This window comes from Notothenia rossii (assembly GCF_949606895.1).
Source record: "Notothenia rossii genome assembly, chromosome: 1".
Taxonomy (NCBI): domain Eukaryota; kingdom Metazoa; phylum Chordata; class Actinopteri; order Perciformes; family Nototheniidae; genus Notothenia; species Notothenia rossii.
In genome coordinates, this window is record NC_136912.1 from 59,372,363 (window position 1) to 59,391,966 (window position 19,604).

At 40.7% G+C, this 19,604-nt stretch overlaps 1 long non-coding RNA gene across 1 annotated transcript; it reads right to left on the bottom strand.

Moving 5' to 3' along the window:
- Positions 1–371: 371 nt before the first annotated feature.
- Positions 372–4,696, bottom strand: LOC307039345. The gene is made up of 2 exons (XR_013808205.1): positions 4,544–4,696; positions 372–842 (listed from the first exon to the last, which is right to left on the bottom strand). It is a non-coding gene; the product is annotated as an uncharacterized lncRNA (long non-coding RNA).
- Positions 4,697–19,604: the final 14,908 nt, after the last annotated feature.

Genomic DNA, 19,604 nt, shown 5'->3' on the forward strand with positions numbered 1-19,604 from the left:
ATGCTGTAGTTGTATTAAATGTGCCAACTGCTAGGACTGTCTTAGGGAATACAGCTTTTAGATGCGCAGCTCCGCTAATTTGGAACAGTCTGCAAAAGGAATGGAAGTTGAGCAGTTTGGTTCCATTACATGTTTTTAAAGCAAGTTTAGATGTTATCCAATCGGAAACTGTTGGTATCTGTAAATGCTACTAGCTATACAAACTGTAGTCAATGTAAATATGCCATATGATGTCCTCTTTGTTTTTCTGTCATATTTGTATTCATGTTGGAACCTACTTGCAGCAGGTCACCATTGAAAAAGAGGTCAATGATCTCAATGGGTTTTCACCTGAATGAATAAAGGTTTTGAATTGAATTGAATTGAAAGAATCAGAATCAGAAACGGGTTTATTATTTTAAAACACCTCATTTTCCAATTAAATCATAAACTGTCAAATTATTAGAAGTTGTTAGTAATCAGATTAAACTGAAAAAAGGGATGGAAGGAGGAAATAATAATCCCTCCTTACTTGCTGCTTCCTTCATCTCTTGCGGTTTCCCTCATCTCTTGCAGTTTCCCTCATCACTTGCTGCTTCCCTCATCACTTGCTGTTTGCGGTTGAAATGATCTCTTTTGCTGGCCAAACATGCTGGATGGAAAGCAGTGATGTCTCACTTGCCTTGGCCCTGTAGCTGCAGTCCCTAAATCAGTCATGTTACCCATTGACTCTTGTCTGTTCTGGTGTTCCTGTTCATTGTTGTCTCCATTGTCGTTCTTGTCTGTTGTATCTCCTTCTTGTGTGTCCCTTTCTCCTGTTCTCCTTTCTTCATCCTCTACTCTGTTTGGCTCATCTGTGATGACTGTGTAGGTAAACACAAACAAGTATGTAAGTCAATCAGTTTCCAGCTCTGTCAAATAAATGAATTTCAAGATACACAAATTTGTCTTCATTAAAATGAGTGTCACCACACTGTCACAAAATGTAACACTAACCAATTGAAAATAGTTAAATTTACATTGGAAACCTTTTAAAAACCTGTTAAGAGTAGTTATCTGCCAATAGGACAGAATCATTCCTATTCAAAAATGTTGAGTAATTCACTTAATATATTCACTTAACACTTTAAGGCTCTCGACTAACTTTTTTCACCATCCTCCCGGAACCGTCCCGAAATACAATCTAAGCCATCCCGAAATTAATGTGGACCGTCCCGAATTTAAAATATTAGTTTTTCTACATTATCATTAGTTAAAATCATTCAAAGTGACCTTTAACATAAGTAAAACATCATACAAATCATTAGATGATAATTCATCAACCTTTTTATTTGAGTAAATCAGTCAATCACATGAACAAAGGCCAAATATATTTAAACAAACACACAAACGAGAAAATTACTCTAATATTGAATCAAATCAAGTCCCATCCAATTAACAAAAAAATCTAACAATCTGTCCTGAAGACAGAACCCAGAGTAACCACTAACCAGGATACACTGTAACACAGTCAGGAGACCTTTACAAACTGCCCCGCCCCCTTGCTCACAGACGAGAGAGAGATCTCGTCTGGATTGGAAAGCTCAAAAATACATCATAGACGCATGTTGCATATTATTGCATATTAGAAACGGAGTTGGCTAAACTAAAACTGCGATATAATGTTTATGTAGCAATAATACATATGACATATTTTTTAAATGTCTCCAGTACCGATAAAAAGTCAGATAACGTCGGAGCTTAACGATACTACTGTCTTTAATAATTCTGGCCCGGGCGGAGCCCGTTTAATACCGGGGCTCGGTACCCATCCATACATGGGGAGAGGCGCAGCATATAAATGCACTAAATACGATGGAGGGTTCTCCTCTCAGCCTTATTACAGGGGATGAAGAGGAGTAAGTAAATAAAGAGGCCGGCGCTCCAGGGTCTGGTTCTGCTGTGCATTTTTGTGATGTAACGGTAAAACATTTCAGAATTCCTCCACGGGATACCATTGTCATTTTACATCACTCAATCCGCGAAATACACACACTCAGTACATAGCTAGACTCGCGAATTTGCGGGCCAGAATTCACGGGCACAGCCAGCGGCACAGCTGTAGCTACGTACTGTGTGTGTGTGCGTGTGTGTGTGTGTGTGTGTGTTAGAAATGTTAAGATTCACCGATTCGCATCGGTGCACCGGCATAAACGTTCAAGATGCGAGTGCACCGGTTGAAAGAGTGCACATCGGCTACAGTTTGGGTTGAACCGGGTTGAACTCGCGATGCATCGATTGCGTAGCGTCTTTGCATCGGTAAAAAACCGATTCATTCATATAAAATCCCCTTATCTTGTCAACGCTCAGCAGAGACGATCTTTGATATTTGCTTCGCCACTACGGAGAACGAGAGTCTCAGTTATCAACACACACGGAAGTTGAGGAGAAAGAGAAACACAGCGCACCGAAAAATACCTACAAATCAAACGTTTGGCAACACTTCGGATTGTTCAAGAAAGACGGTGTAATAGTCATTTATGCTATATAGTTGACCGCAGGTCATGGAGAGTAATAAGGTATCCGTAGACCTTTGTATGAGGTATCTTTATTACTTAACAGGTCTACAGCCATGATACATAGATCCGTCCTAGATGCGTACTTGCATACACACAGTATCACTCCGCAGCCGCACCCCATCAGTAACGTCCTGATGGTATATGTGCGCGGCACTATTACTACAGACGGTCAACTTGAAAAATCACTCGCAAATTGTTAACGATGCCGAGCCGCTTTAAAGTACACAAGTAGTACGAGGAACTTAGCGACGCACATAAAGAGGCGACGTGGGGTCTGCGTCTGAAAAGAGAAACCTGAAAGTGAGACATATGAGTTAAATCACTCAGTGAGGTGTTCTGTCAGAGAGAGGTGTTTAGCTTACAGCAGCCTGTGACTGCCAATAATAATTTAAATGTCTTCCTTACTGTAAGCAGTTATGAAATACCTGTTTGTGAAATGTTATTTGTTTTCTTTATTGTTCAGATAGAAACCACTGCTTTCTGCTCATTGGTGAGTTAGCCTCTGAGTGTTAAGCACATCAGGCTGGCAGCTGTATGGGCATTGCTGTGAGGTGTTATACAATTGTACTCTGGAGAGCTTTTAAAGGTAAAAAAATAAACGGCATGATGGGATGTGCAGTACCAAATATGTAAAGCACTTTTTTGTTAATGTATGATTTGCTGCATATAAGGAATAAAACAAAAATCCTCTGTCGTACCATATTGAAGTATCATTATTTTTGCATCGCATTGAATCGCATCGTATCGCATAATGTTGAATCAAATCGTATCGAACTGTATCGCAACAGGGGTGAATCGTATCGTATCGCATCGCCTGGTGTTTCAAAGGTATCGTTAATGTATCGTATCGTGGCAACGTATCGAGATGCGCATCGCATCGGCCTCAGTGATGGAGATGCACATCCCTAGTGTGTGTGTGTGTGTATATTTCGCGGGTTGCTAAATGTTTTGTGCGTGTGTGTTTATGTTGACAAGGAGGTTTAATAACTGTCTGCTACGCAAAACGTGCAGTCGGTTTCATTTTCAACACCGTTTGTAGTAGAGTTAGCAGGGTATTTTTATTTCAACTCTCGTCCCAAAATTATTTTTTATCCTCCCCGACACTATTTTTTTCGGCCCCGGGACGACGGGACGTCCTTAAGCTCGAGCCATATAGTCATTTTCACTTAATACTCTAATATAGTCATCTTTCTGCATTCAAAACTAAGGAAAGCTGTACAATTTGACATGATAATGAGGAAAAAAGGCCTCTGACAATGCAGATCATTTTTTGATCATATCAATTTTAAGATGGGGTCAAGGCTTTATATTCGGGAGCATAGTGTCCCTTGCCCCCTTTCAGGAGCCCCACTGGATTAGCTTTGATCTGAAATATTTGTATAAAAAATTGTTAGCTGGCTGTCCATCTCATAATGTATTGTTCACATAGAAACTAGCTGTCAACAGGAAATATCAATCAGAAGAATTATAATTTCATGCAAAATTCTCTCACAAAAAGAGGTTGTAGTTACATTTAAATTCAGGTGTTGTTATGGCCACGTCAGTGGCCAAACAGCCACATTTACTGCTGCAAATATGTTCAAACATGCTGTTGACATGCAGTGGCAACTATGCCACCATTTCAGCTGACTTTTCCTCAGAAATACAGTCACATAACATCCATATATGTCAGTGCTAGGTTGATGCTTAGCTAAGCTAACTATGAAACACTTTAACTGACAGGACTCAGGGTCAACTGTGTACTGTAACGGTAGCTTCTAGCTTCATGTCGAACACTGACAGTAAGTCAACATTCCCCAGAGAACTTTTTTGAAATCACCAGGTAACGCAAAAAAACACAATATTTAGATTGTATGACAAAGTGCTTATTTAATATATCTGGCTAGCTATAGCTACTTGCTAACGGTTTAGCTTACCCGCGTGATTCAAAGTAATTTCAACGTAACTATAATTTATGCTTTGCTTACATGTTTGCATAACTTGTAAGTTTACTGACATTTACATACCTTGTTCACCTGGCTCAGGTGGTGGCTCTGGGGTTGTTGTGTGAGCCACCATTGAGAATGGCCGTCTTTTTTATTTAAAAAATGTCTATGTCCATCTTCAGAAACTCCGCGTCCCCGGCTGACAGTTTAAAGTTTAAACACTCACAGAGGAGAGGTACGTACCTGTCAGCCAATAAAACACGTTTATTTCCATGCAACTCTCTGGTCTGGTGATGTCTTGCCTCTGTTGCATTCACTGAACACGGGAAATTACAATTCTGCCGTCCTCTAGGTAAAGTACGGTTAATGTATTATATTATTGAGGGAGAATTTGTCAGGGGCTAAAGAAAAAAAAATTATAAAATAAAATAAAGCCCCGGATGCCTACCCCAGGCGACGCCCATGGGTGGAGGTATGCCCATTATTTTGAGTTCGTCTGAAGAAAAGACAGGAATGTGACGGTGAGGTGCAAACTGTGTCCATGCCAAAAGCTGTTATCCGCTGCTGTAAACACCTCGTCAAACCTCAACAAACACCTGCAAAGAACACATGCTAAGGTTAAGCTAACGCACACGCTATTTGTTGTTTGTTTATATCACGTAGTCTGTTCTTCTTCTCTGTTTTCCGGTTGTTGCCTGTTTTGAATGACGAATACACACTACCGCCGCCTGCTGGTAAGGAGAGTTATTGCCACTCACGCATGCGCAGCTCGTACGTGCTCGGCGAGTAAAGTAACGAGTCACTTAATGTAGAGAGTAACGAAGTAGTGTATATTATATTAGTAATATTAGTAATATGTAATATGTAATATATATTACATTTTTTTAGTAATTTCCCCATCTCTGTTGACGGATATGGACAAATGGAGTTGTTAGGGGACATGTTGTCAATGTTGACATGTTGTCTCTGAAAAAAAAAAGGGTATTCTGATTCAAACATGGCAAGTTAGCCTAGCTGCTTGATAATGTCAGCAGTGATGTCCACTACAAATGTTACCTTGTAGTTTTCAGTCAATGATATCAACACTACGTACCGTACACACGGTTCCGTTGCGTGCTTCAACGGAGACGCTTCCCATTCACTTTGAATGGGTTGACGTGACGCTTTGCCGAACTGCATTGTGGTTCCGTTGCTTCGCTTTGCCTCCGTTGCTCGCGCTGAAAGTTGATAAAATGTCAACTTTTCAAGCGTCGACGGAAGCCCCAGCCAACCAAATCATACGCCAGTACAAGCGCTATCCAATCAAATCGCGTGCTTGTGTGTCCGGGGCGGGAGATTAATGTGATTGGCTGTTGGTCGCGCGCCAAACAAGCCTACCGGCAAGCTTCAACGCGACGGAACCGTGTGGACGAGCTGAAACTCACAGCCAAATTCAAAAGAATGGTTTGTGGGTGCTGATAGCAAAATTAATTGTTGCTTTCTGCATTGTCTCAAGTTCTGAATCACAAAATATATTGTGCTAATAATATAATTGCAACAATGCCCATAGGGTTTTCTAGCCGAGTACGTTGCCTTTATAGCATTTGATTGGAATGATCCATGTTGCAAAGTCTAAATGTTATAAATGTGCCTAGAACACAATAGGTAGAACAATGACAGAGAAAATAAAATGTTAAAGTCTCCTATCATGCTATTTTAAAGGTCCCATGTCATGGCCATTTCCACTGATCATAATTCCATTGTTGAGGTAGAATAGATTTATATTGTGCAATTTTCCAAACTTTTTTTTCCAAGTATCTCTGTAAACTACGTGTATTCACTGAATTTCACTCTCTGCCTTTAACGGCTCGTTGTAGCTCCAGTAGCTCCAGCCCCCACCCTCCCTGTGAGCACAGTATGCTCTGATTGGTTGGGACGTTGTGAATCGCGCTGAGCTCCGTGGAGGTGTGGTTTCCTTGTTTAGCGATACACATCGAAACACAGCCAAACTCATCCTGAGCACACACAAAGTCACAGCCGAAGTAAAAACAATAAGTGTGGCTTGATATTGAGTAAGACAAAGGTTGATAAACGCTGTGAGAATGGGTCTGCAGAGAGAATTTCGCCGCGATCCCAACTGTCTGTTATCAGCCTGCAGCCAGGGAGGAGAAATCAACTGAGCTGCCTGCACTGAGTGTGTGTGTGTGTGTGTGAGGAAGTCCGTGGATTGGTCAATTTGGACCAATAAGCGGGGGCTTAACGTAACGGCTCCGCGGACGTAACGTAACGGCTCCACGGATTGGTCCATTTGGTTCCGGGTAACACATGACCGTATCACGTCATAGCTCTGGGCGCGGCTACTGGCCATTCCTACGTCACAATACCCAGGAAGTAAACAATGGGCAATGACGTATCTTCAACGAGACGTTTTGGGGAGGTATTTTCTGTGTAGGGTGTACTTTGAGGGTTTTGACTCTGCACACCGTTTACATGCAGAAAAACCTTCATAACACAGAAGGGGACGGGTAATAACCGGAAAAGCATGACATGGGACCTTTAAAGAGCCTGTGACACGATTTTCGCCCATCATCCAAACCCATCAATTTGAGTAAATATTGTCCCCTTGAAACCGTTACTGAACTCATTTTGGATATTTGTACTTTGATAACCATTCATCTGCCCTTCAATGTTGACCATATTCTGGATCTTCTCAGGGATTCTTCAAATCCCGCCAAATTATGTGTGACGTCATTGCGGGCCAAGCGCTCTGGCTGCACTGTTCAGGATCCCAGCATCTGCATGTAAACGCACGATAGCGCACACAGCAGCAAGCTCAGACAGCGATGACAGTTTAATTTTGAACGTGTCTGAGAGCTCATATGAGGCTGAAGGATCGGTTTATGTTGTATCTGTTAGAAGTTTAGGAATTAGGTGCGTCAATATGGGCGATAATAAGGTCATGTAGCCAGTGGTGGACTGGGACTAAAAATCATCCCGGGACTCTCGACCGGCCCACTTCGGTAACGCTAGTAAATTGTCAACGGGGGGAGTGAGGGATGTGCTAGTGACTTATCCGACCGGCCCACTTCGGTACCGGCCCATCCGGATTCGTCCCGATGGCCAGTCCGCCACTACACCCAGCCCAGCCCACGTAAACTGTCAATGGGGGGAGCCTCGCTGCGGGGAAACGGTGGACCTAGTGTCCCGATCGGAGTGGGAATTAATAATAATCCGTGCATTTTATCCATTGATTTCCCCAACATTGTTGTGTGTACTACAACTACAAAAAGCATCGGTTTGTTTTTTCATCAGGAGATGCAGACCGGCTCAAACAAACAATTTTTAAATCAACATCCTCACGATCATTTAATGTATCATATGTTCACCGAATTGACATGAAAGCACTAATAAATGTAGTTTCATCCACTTGAGTTTACAACTACAAAAATAATCGATTTGTTTTTATATCACATCCGACGGGAGGAAATTCAGCAGCTCTCACTACCGATTTTTAATCCTAATTTAATCATCATCTTCACCACGATCATTTATGTTTATGTTCACCGAATTGACATTAAAGCACTGACAAATATGAATATACTGTAATCAACTTCATTAAAACGTTATTAACATGCCTAAACTCAGTAATTCACCATTTCTACGCATGACAACACACTTTGTCCGTGTTTGGCTCTCTCGCCGCACACAGTCAAGCATTCCCGCATTGAAGTCACTTCCGACTTCCCCCAAAACTTCAAATGTCACAGGCTCTTTAAGGCATATATTATGGGTCTCAGATACACATGTATAGAAAAACATGTCTATGATGGGTTTTTCTCAAAATACAAACAGATCATGCATTTCAGACATCCCTCATATCCAACCCAGTCTCACAAAAAAACGTGTAATAACTACGTTGGTCCACAACTTGGGACGTAATATTTCTACAACAACGCCTCTGAAATTGTAAGATCCCTACTTTTTTTTTCACCATTCATTCCAATGGCTGGCGTCTATGTCACGTGATCTTCAAATTTCTCCCTGCAGAAAAAAAAAACATGGCCGACCTTCGTTTTATTCTCGGTGGGAAATGCCTATTTTAAGGTTAGTTTGGCCATTAAATTGCGTTTTGATGTCATTTGATGCGAGAAATATGAGTTGTTATTTCAGATTATGTGTGCAGTGGATGCACATGATCTTTAGTTTGCTAGTTATTACGAAGATGGTTGCTAAGGACGCTGCTATCGATATTATTTATGTTATGTTGTGTCTCCTTTCAATATCAACACTAATTCGGCTGACTTTTATATTTGATCCAATTGGTAGATAAGCTGTATTTACACTATAACGGTGCACAGCTGATATAAAGGGACACCTAGTGGTTAAAGCATGTTATTGAATTTCATTATTTGTATTGTTAGATATTAATAGGATCCCTATAAAGTATATTCATTACTCGTTATTCTCTACTAATAGTTAATTAAAGACTGTATATAATGACTATTTTGCACATCCCTTTCAAGATTTCAAGATCTTCTAAGGTTTATTGACATATCATACAGTATACACAAACGGTGTAGTTATGCATTGAATGAAACACCACTAAACACCACTGCATATTTACAACTGTTACACATGCTGATGTAACACAAATGTTTCCAACTTGGGATCAATAAAGTATATCTTATCTTAAGATGATCGATGGCTACTGCCATATTTGCAAAATCTGCCTCTGATCCTTGACAAGTGCATGTTTCAGGCTTATCAATTAACAACAGGAGGGGTCACAGACATAAGACCAGCTGTTAAATAAAGCTCTTCTGACCTTAGCTGGCATGTGGGTATATATTAAAGCTGCCCATTATGGGCACAAGCAATTTTCACCCATTTATTAATCATATGTTTTATATTTGAGTGTTCCTATCCCCTAAACCTCCAGGGATGTACACAGTTTAATACTGGCAACTTCTTATTATGGGAAATACGAAAACGTCTTTTAAAACTACAATTCCCAGTAGAGACGTGCCATAGATAGAGAACATGTTGCGAAACACAATAGCCAGCATGTGTAGTTCTGGGGACGGGGTGTGGGAGGGGGGGACCCGTTCAAATCCAGTTTTGGACAGTCTGCCGTGGTTCGATCCCATTTCAAGTGCTCGGAGCACACTCAAACATCCAGAGTTTGAGGACTATCATGGGTTTGTCAAGCGAAGCGGAGAGAATACTTACTTCCGGGTGTAATATTCTCTAAAGCAAATGATCTGCTCCGACCCTCGGTCCTGACGGACTCCAACTTGTGTTTATTAATCAAACAAATAAGTAAACAAAAGGATAATTATGTGTTATTGTTGAGTAAATGGAGAATTGCACAGGGGAAAATAACGTAGATCTATGCCACAATTTCAGATTCGGATTTTGTTAAACTAATACGTTTGTGCTGTGGACCAACACTATACATTGACGGGGAAGGGGGTAGCAATAAAGATAACACCATTAAACAGTTACACAACATAACAGAAATAATATCAATAGCAGCGTCCATAGCAACCACCTTGGTAACAATGAAAACGTTGAATGGACACAATTTCCTGAAGTAATCTTCGTAATAACTAGCAAACTAAAGATCATGTGCATCCAATGCACACATAATCTGAAATAACAACTCATATTTCTCGCATCAAATGACATCAAAACGCAATTTAATGGCCAAACTAACCTTAAAATAGGCATTTTCCACCGAGAATAAAACGAAGGTCGGACATGTTTTTTTTTTCTGCAGGGAGAAATAGACGCCAGCCATTGGAATGAATGGTGAAAAAAAACGTAGGGATCTTACAATTTCAGAGGCGTTTTTGTAGAAATACTACGTCCCAAGTTGTGGACCAACGTAGTTATTACACGTTTTTTGTGAGACTTGGTTGTCATATCCCTCTATTCCAGCCCTGTTTAGAGAAACGCGGATTTTGGGTCCTTAGCTTGAAAAAAAAAAGAGGAGGCGGAGTTAATGCCTGATCAGAATTCTACCGGAGATAAAGTTAAATTCTGCTGTGATAAAACGCCATCCTGTTCTAAACCACATCAAGGATTATTTTTTAAACAGTACGGAGCTAAAATGCTTTTTCTCTTGCGGGTTTATCACAAGGTGAGTTCCTTTTTTATTTCCTGCTTTTTAAACACATGTGCTCTCCAGTACAGGTTAGCTCTGAGTGTTAGCGAGGCTTGCTAATGCAAACAAAGACGAGATTGCATCCAAAACTTCGTCAGGCATTGTTTCTGATAGCAACTTTTCTGTGGGTCCACCATCCGAAATTACGTCATATCGGCAGCAAATCTGTATCCGCTCATTGTGCCCCCGTTTTTTTAAAGAGTTGGGTACGGAGGAAAAGAGAAAGGGTTAATTTGCTGACGCTGCGTGAGTTCCCCGACGCACATATTTATGTATAAAAGACATCAAAAAGTGCATTTTGCATGATAGGTCCCCTTTAATGTTCATAGCATGAGCTATAGATCCTGGCCACAGGGGTGCAAAATGTCAAGCAATTAATTTAAACATCACAGACAAAACACCAGTCTCTCAATATATTTCAGTTCCCACCTCTAAAGGTGCTAATAATTTCACTGTTAATGCTAGTAATTTTGATGATTGGACTGCTTTTTCAGTGAGGCTTGTTTGCATAGAAAGGGACACATGTGTGCCAAATATATGCACAGTACCTCATGTATTAAGATAAGTGTCACTCTTGGTGAAAATCACCAAAATCTTTAAATTTTTAGCAGATCCAAAAGCTGCACAATCCATTTGTAAATGTGCAAATGTTTGCGCCATTTGTCCCACATTTATTGTAAGGGGGTTTAGCTTGCATTAGCTTAGCATACACTTTATTTCTAATGAGCCAGTTGAGATGGTTACTGACCAGCCTGACAAAATGCAGCATCAGGTAGAAGTAGAGCAGGGGTGGGGAACCTTTTTCCTCTCAAGGGCCATTTCAATTTTTTCAACATCCTCCGAGGGCCGTACAAATTATTGACCTCTGCTTAAAAATACTAAAATCTTTCTTTCATGCTGTGCAAAGAAAAAGCAACCTCTTAATCCAGATATCTTACCATGACTCGCGCATGCATGCACGTGCACGGTTGTGGCGTGACCACCAAAACAGAAAGATATTGGACACAAGATGTGTGCAAATGTATTTAGTTTCCTATGTGGACATGATTTAAGTGGGGGGGGACCTAACCTCCTCTAGGGGATGCTCCCCCAGGAAGATTTTTTTTTTAAATGTTGAAGTTAAAAGCATCAATCTGTTGCACTTTGAGAGCAACATTAGGAGCTCATCTCTCAACACCCATATGAAACAGAACTGTAAGCAGATTTCTTTTTCTTTATGGATATTTTACAAATCACTTCCCTTTCAAACTGTATTCTTGTTTATTTATAACAACTTTTTTTTACTGTCATATAGTATTTTATACCTGTTTACTTTATTCTCTTATTTTTTTATAACTATAATGATCATATAAAGATGTGCCTTTACCTCACTGGTTGGAGAAAAAGCTTCTTATATTTGTTAGCAAAGCTAGCTAACCAAATGCTAATAACAACAAAGTTATTGACTGGGCTTTCAACTAAAGACACAGCCACGCAAAAACTGTGGCATGTGTGCTCCTTATGGGTACTGCAATTTTCTAGATTTCTTTAATTTTTCTGTTTTTTGCGTGTTTATAAATTACTTCGAGGGCCGTACCAAATTTTGAATACATGAAACCGCTGTTTTTTTTCATGATAAAAACAGAGAAAATTAGTTATTTTCCAAAAGATACATATCTGGGGACTGGCTCTTTTTTTTTATAACAGTCTTGGATATGTCAAAGATTAGCAACAAAATTGATTTTTTTGCATTATTAGTTTTTGCACAATATCAGATTGAATAAAAAAGTCACACATTAGTCATTCGGGACAAAAATGTCCACTTCCAAAAACTGCTCTAAAATGACAACAGATTAATAACTTAATAAATTAAAACTTTTTGGGGTTAAATCTTTCAATCAACACGTGGTCTGAAAAAGTGAAAAAAGTGTAAAGTGAACCATGGGCCTTGGGGTAAGTTGAGCCAGTTTTTCAATGGAGAAATTAATGAAAGTAGGCCAAGTTGATAATAAGAGTGTGAGGATTTGCGGTACCTCCTTCTCCTTTTTTCTGTTTGTTTGTCTATCTGTTAGTCTGTCTTCCTGGCTGGGCGTGGTTGACCTACTTTCCGTTTTCCACCAACTCACCTCCGCTTCTATTTCTCATCATCACTGATTACCACCACTCACCTGCTGCTGCTTAAAACCCCGGTTCGAACATCAGACTTGGCCAGTTCTTCGTATACTCACACTGGTAAACTCCAGTTCCGGCTGACTAGATTTTCTAGTACTTTTGTATACTCTTCCTGTTGGATTTTTTCGTATGCTAATCCTGTTTTGTTTTTTGCCTGTTCCAGAAACCCCACATTCCATTCCGTCCTGCCTGCCACGTCCAGCCCAACCTCCGTCTCAGCCCTGCTCCACGTTCTCCCCACTCTGTTCAGAGTTTGCTTTGTCCCCTGCCTGGTTTTTGTGGACTTATTAAATCCAGTCTTTTTGACACTTCACCTAAGTCTCCATCCCAGTGTTCTTGCATAGCGGGTTCTAGTTTTGTGTCTCTTTACGAGGAGCCTAACAAAGAGCTCATTGTAGGCTACATTTAAAGTTTAATTTACTCTGTGTTTGATTGGTAAGATGTATGAAATTGTATCACCATTTGTATGATTACTTTTCCTTTTAACATGTTAAAAACATGTTGAAAAACTAAGCTTGTATTTGGTTTGTTATCTATTGTTTATAGTTACCTTTAAGATGTGTTGTAGGTATGCCCAGGTTTGAACAGGTATGCCCAGGTTTGAACAGTGGTTCAATTTACCCCCTGACCTGGATCTACCCCTACACTGGGGCAAGTTGAGCCACAAGACTTTTTTTTTTAAGAAGTAATATTTTCACCGCCCTTGATCAAATATTAATTATTATCATTGCCATTGATAGGAGACATCCTGAATTATAGGTGTGTGTTTTCATTTTTACTATGTGTCATTTCTCCTTGCTTAGAGGACAGCATAACTAAAAAAGTGGCTCAACTTACCCCACTCCCCCCTACCCTGGTATTAGTTACATTACAGGATGTACGATGTCAAGTAATTGTGAATGAATGCAAACACGCCATGCTAACATTTGTTGCTGCTTGATACAAGGAAGAAAAAGTGTACGGTTTCCATATTCTATGACTAAGCAAGCTAGAATTCTGTCTGATTGAACATCGATTATTGAAAACAAATTAAAGGTCAGTGGATACACAGATTGTGTTACTAGTGAGTGACATGTTGGGTCCGGAAGCACAGAAAAACAGAAAGAACATGTTGTGAAAAAGTTGAATGTAAAGATTTTGGCTATAGACAGAATGATGTTGATTAAAAAAAAAAGGTACATTGACATAACCATGAGAATATCCCTGTATCTTTTCATTTTTTGTAAAGGTTAGTTTGTTCCAATATCATGCAGCCCTAGAGAATGATTGTATTTGCACATGAATTAGGCCCAATAATTACCAAAGAATCATAAATGCTCTCTGTGTGACTGAAGGGAGGCTTGACTGCTCAGCGCCTGTTGGCAAAAAGAGAAACTTCCACACAACTTGGCACAGCTCCTTCGAGACCTCTGAAAACCCCTGGCAGTGCGTGAGTCACACACACACACACACACACACACACACACATACACACACACACACACACACACACACACACACACACACACACACACACACACACACACACACACACACACACACACACACACACACACACACTTCATAAGGATAACTTCCACTTCAGCTGGTTAGGTGGACTGCCTGGTCTCTCTCTTCTCACACTCTTTTTTCCCCCCACACTCTTTCTTTTTCTCACTGCCTATCTCACGGACATCCCCGAGGCACCAGTAGTTGTTAGTGTCTCGCAGTGGAGGTGGCGGTGGGGGCCGAGGAGCGCCATGGTCTCATTACCTCCACACACTCACCCTGCAGCCCGCAGTGGGGGCCTAAGATGAGGGGTGGTGGATGGAGCCTGATTCGTTTTGAAGTTGCGCACATAACGAGGCTCCCTCGTGTTGCTCCCCTTCCCCGAGCCCCGAGGAGCCTGACACGCGTCCGACGGCGGGCTGCATGAACGCCTTGCCGCCGCGTCCCCAGCAAACCCCACAAAGGTCAGGGAGTAATGTCTGCTGAATTTCTGTATCCTCAGGGCTTTTCTCATTAGCAACCCGGAGTGGGTGGATCTCCAGCGTCAATCAAGAAACATTCTAAGGATCTCCCAGTAGGATAAAGAGAACAAAACCACGCTGCACACCCTCCGTAACAAAGTAGGAATAATACAGATGGGACTCTTCTGCAACCAAACCTCAGGAAGTTGCAGCTAACCCTTCCATCCTCTCACACAATTCCTCCCAGCGCAATCCCCGACCACATGCATCGCACCGTCACACATATCCCACACTTAATCTCCCAGGCGCGGCCTCAAGCCTGACAGTTGAGCTTGATAAGGTATCTGGTTTTCCATTATTGTGTCTGGGATGATGGCGGAGAGTATGTACACATGTAGGGCTAACACTGTGCCTCCCTCACTGAGGCTTCTAACTGGTGGAGCCTAATACCACCTGATTGCCAGCGCTCAGAGAGGCTTGGCTCCCAGTCTGCCACCCTATCCCTGCTCTGTTGTTTGGTCTCCAGAATAATCTAATAGGCACTTCACGCCTGAGAGGTTTCGGCCTAATATTTCCTCTCATGCGGCTGTGAGTGAGCCCCAGTATTCAGTCACGACAGTGTGCTAGAAATCCTGATTTGTTTTTTGTTTGAATCCTAATCTGAAAAAGTTATTACACCATAAAGCATTTTTTTTTATTACAGAACCACCATTTCTACAGTATGTGTATCTGCTATCACTACTACTAACACTGCTGTTACTGTAACTACTACTTGCTATAACATGTTATCTCTAAACCTTTGGTGGTATTTAGCTATGGGGAATACGCAGAAATACCTTTTTGAGATTCCCATTTATCCTTTATAAGGGTCTCTGCCTCCATTCCAATTACAGATGCAAGCTTTTGAGTGTTAATTATTCTGACTTTTACGTAGATAATACATGACAATAACCACTCTAAATCTATTCCAAAGTTACTCAGAAAAATTGGGTTATTTGTCTTTGATCTGATTTTCAATTCCCGTCGGTTATCCAAGATGACTTCAAAAATGGCCGCAAAAAGGATCCATTTGGGGAGATGAAAATGTGTATAATAAGAAATTAAATTAGAAAAATATTCTAGTGGGCTGCATGGAGAACCCACCTTTCTACTAGACTAATGGAGGACTTACTGTACTCACAGTACCAAAAATAACCATTTCTAAAATTCAACTATGACATGTCTTTCCATAAACATGTCACTATTCCACAGACCAAATACCCATGGGTAATTTAGTAACCCGAGCAAATAGACCCTTTACCATTACATCATCTTTAATTATATAATGTATACAGTACATTACACACAAGAGCTGTCATATAAAAGGAACATAATGTTCCATTGTATTTGTTGTTCTTTAAATATTTGAATATAAGGAGAGGAATATTTAAATGGATCCTCCTGTATGTTAGACACTCCTACAGAATTACCCATAATCCACTACAGTTGTCTGAAACAGGGAACAGTAAAGGTCAGTCAGACACTGCAGAGACACTAATGATGTAACTAACAGTAATGTGAAGGGAAAAAAGGCTGTGAATGGAGATGTCAGTGCTCTTTCAGCAGGGCACAGAAAGTTATTTTCAACTCTCACTGCCTCATCAAGGGCAGAAGCTGGGAGGAAGAAAATAATCTTAACTGCCGGTCAGTTTGAGTTTATAGGAACTAAAGAAGCCAAATTACCGGGAAGGCTTACTGTCTAATTCCTCACGTTTACTTTCTCTCCTGTAATGTACGTGTCTCCAATACACCGACTTCAGCAGAAGTTCCCTATCAGATGGGAGTTTCAAAAGAGAGGTCTCCCTCAGCCTTTAAGACATCCATTCAGTCGGCTCTCTCCTCTCTGCACTGCCAGGCCGACAGAATAAGGAGACTGCAGACGGACATACGGACAGACGGACAGCAGCAGGTGGAGGCGGGATGAAGCACTTAAGTGTTTCTTGCTGGCCACTATCTGACACACCGGCGGGGGGAAAGCAATCAGCACAGCACCAATTCTTACTTTTCTCCTGCAGCAGCATTTTATCACAGCAAATGTGATCTGAAACTGATACAGAGATATCCAAGGAGCTGAGGACTAACAGCAGAGATGATATCAGAGTCTGCCTGCACAATATGAAGCGTATGAATATCAACCGTATGCTACATACGGTTTATTCCCCAGAGTCCAACACAGTCTCTCTCGTTTGAAGTGAAACTCAATTTAGTTATACGTATATATTTTCTGCATTTATTTAGCGATACTCCTGTTTTTGTGAGCACTCTGTGATTTTACAGAGGAGGCTGCCATACAAGGTGCCACCTGCTCAGGGAGACTCACATTCAAACACCGTTGGCAATGCCATCAGGAGAAATGTTGAATGAAATGGCTGGGTATTGAACCACCAACCTTGCGACTGGAATTCATGAGTGTTCTCCAGTGGTTGGGCGTTGTTGCTCTACTACAGGGGTGGGGAACATCCGACTCCCGGGCCGTTTCAATCAACTTCAGTCCTGATCAAAAATACCAAATGTTATTGGTGTGGCCTCTGGGTATCCCACGTCAGAGTACCCCTTGGTCTTGCCAGACCAAATACTACCGAGGTGTCCCTGAGCAAGGCACCGTTCCCTACACTGCTCCCCGGCGCCGTTCAAAATGGCAGCACACTGCTCCTAACACTAGGATGGGTCGAATGCAGAGAAACAATTTCCCCACAGGGATTAATAAAGTATATCAAAAATTTTAAATTAAAAAAAAAATAGAAATCTCCAACAAGGCGTTTTGGGGAGGTCTTTTCTGTGTTCCTGTGTTCTTTTCTGTGTTTTTCTGTGTTCTTTTAATGTTAATTGTATTAACTTTTTTTTTTAATGACTGATTTTAAATGCCATTTTCTAAATATCTTTCATTTTTTGTAAAGCACTTTGAATTGCCTTGTGTTGCCTTGTGTTGTATGTATTTTAGAATAATTGTTTGAATAATGGCAGTTTCATCATTGCCTTTTGAATGTGACTGTCCACATTTAAACATTATCTTTGACACCACTGGGTCTCTGTGTTCAAGTGGAATAATACCAAATGTTTTGCCTAGGCAACAAAGTTTGATGCACCAATAAAATGTAAGGTGGTTAACAGACACATGTCAACCTTGGCGCTGAAAATTCTGTCCAGTTATTATTTTTTCCCCAGTTGAAATAAATGTTTTGGAAATGCAGACTCCTGCCATATAACTGCTCATATCCTACTGATCAAAATGTGAAAAAATGCTGTCATAAACTTATATCAAGATAAATATTATCTACATTATGATGGGGAAAGATGTTTCCCTATTTAAAACAAGACACTGCTTCAGTAGGTGTTTGCTTCTGCACCTCATTGAAACATGCTGATTATCATTTTTACGAGACACCTTCCTGGTAGGGTTAACTCATGTTTTTAGGGTCCGGTCGCTCATCGTGAACCTACTATATTTAGGCTGTACTCTAATATCAGCACAAATTAAAGTGGTGAACAGGAGGAGGTGTCTCCTGCAGCATGTGGCACAGCAGCTCAAGCTGTTAGCAGCTGAACAGCCGCAGCTGAGGAGCAGTCTCGGGGGTCTCAGGGGGCCGGCAGCAGTCTGCCTGTCCTTACCTATTTCACTTCTTCACTGCTCTCTTTGGGGACTTCTCCTGTTAGTGTGGTGTTTGCTGTAAGAGACGTGTCTGCCTTTCCATCTGTGCCCAGTTTGAGAGTGAGCTAAACTGCAGTCAATGTCAGACAAGAAGTTGCTAAATTATTAAGAGTTCCAGATTTGCTGTGCACTGCACATCTTTGATCCATCTGTTGGAGGAACATTCATATATGGCAAAGTGTACCTGCTGCATTTGCTGGCAATCTGTCGCCGATCAAAATGTGATGGCTCATACATTTGTTGTCACCAAAAAGAAGTTTGGATCTCAGCAATAAGCTCAACTCCCATTGCAGTGTAGGTAAAATCCTTTTAACTCTGAATATTTGGAGTAAATTAACGGAAACACCATTATGCCACCTCCAGCAGCACTTATTAAAAACTGTTTCCTGAAACAATGAGAAAGAGATAATAAGGCGGACACACAGAGAGACAGAAGTGTAAAAATAGCAGCCCACTAACACCTTCCTAATCGTATGGCCCATTTCCTCAAGGTGAGACCGTATAAAGGTTAGAGCTGTGTTTCCTCACTGAGAGTCAAACGACATTGTATCACCTCAGGTTTAATCATCACAGCTTCAATCAACAGGTTTTATTAAGAGAGCAGCCTTTGTAGGACAAGAGCTGCGGGGAAGGTCTCAGCTGTCTTAATGTCATCTTCTGACCTACATCTATTGTAAAGACAGTATGGAACATAATATAAGGAAAAGTACAGTATATAATATGTACGGTAGAAAACATTAAACCTGACTGTTAGTGCTTGCAGATATAATTGAATGATATCAAAGATACAAATATATTTAATATCATGCAATATTAATCATGATATTACTGTTAACGTATAATGTAATAATATAAAAAGAAATCAGAAAATCAAAATTAAATTATTGAGACAATTAAGACAGTATGACTACAAATGTAATACAAAAAAGAGTTTCTTAGTCTTGTAAAACCTTTTGCTATAAATAAGATTGAAATAAACTTTCTGTGTGAGGACGCTGTCAGTCATATTTTCTGTCTTCGACCTTAAGAAAGGTTGAGGCCTCTTCTCACTTCTGATAGATCTGACAAACGATGGAGTTGAGGAATGTCTGTAAAGTAAAAAAGTGAATACAGCAGCATGATTTACAGAACAGAACACCAGTAAACTGCCAGGGAACATTTTCTTCACCTTTGGAGGAGATCCCTTTTCTATCACTGACCTCAAAATGT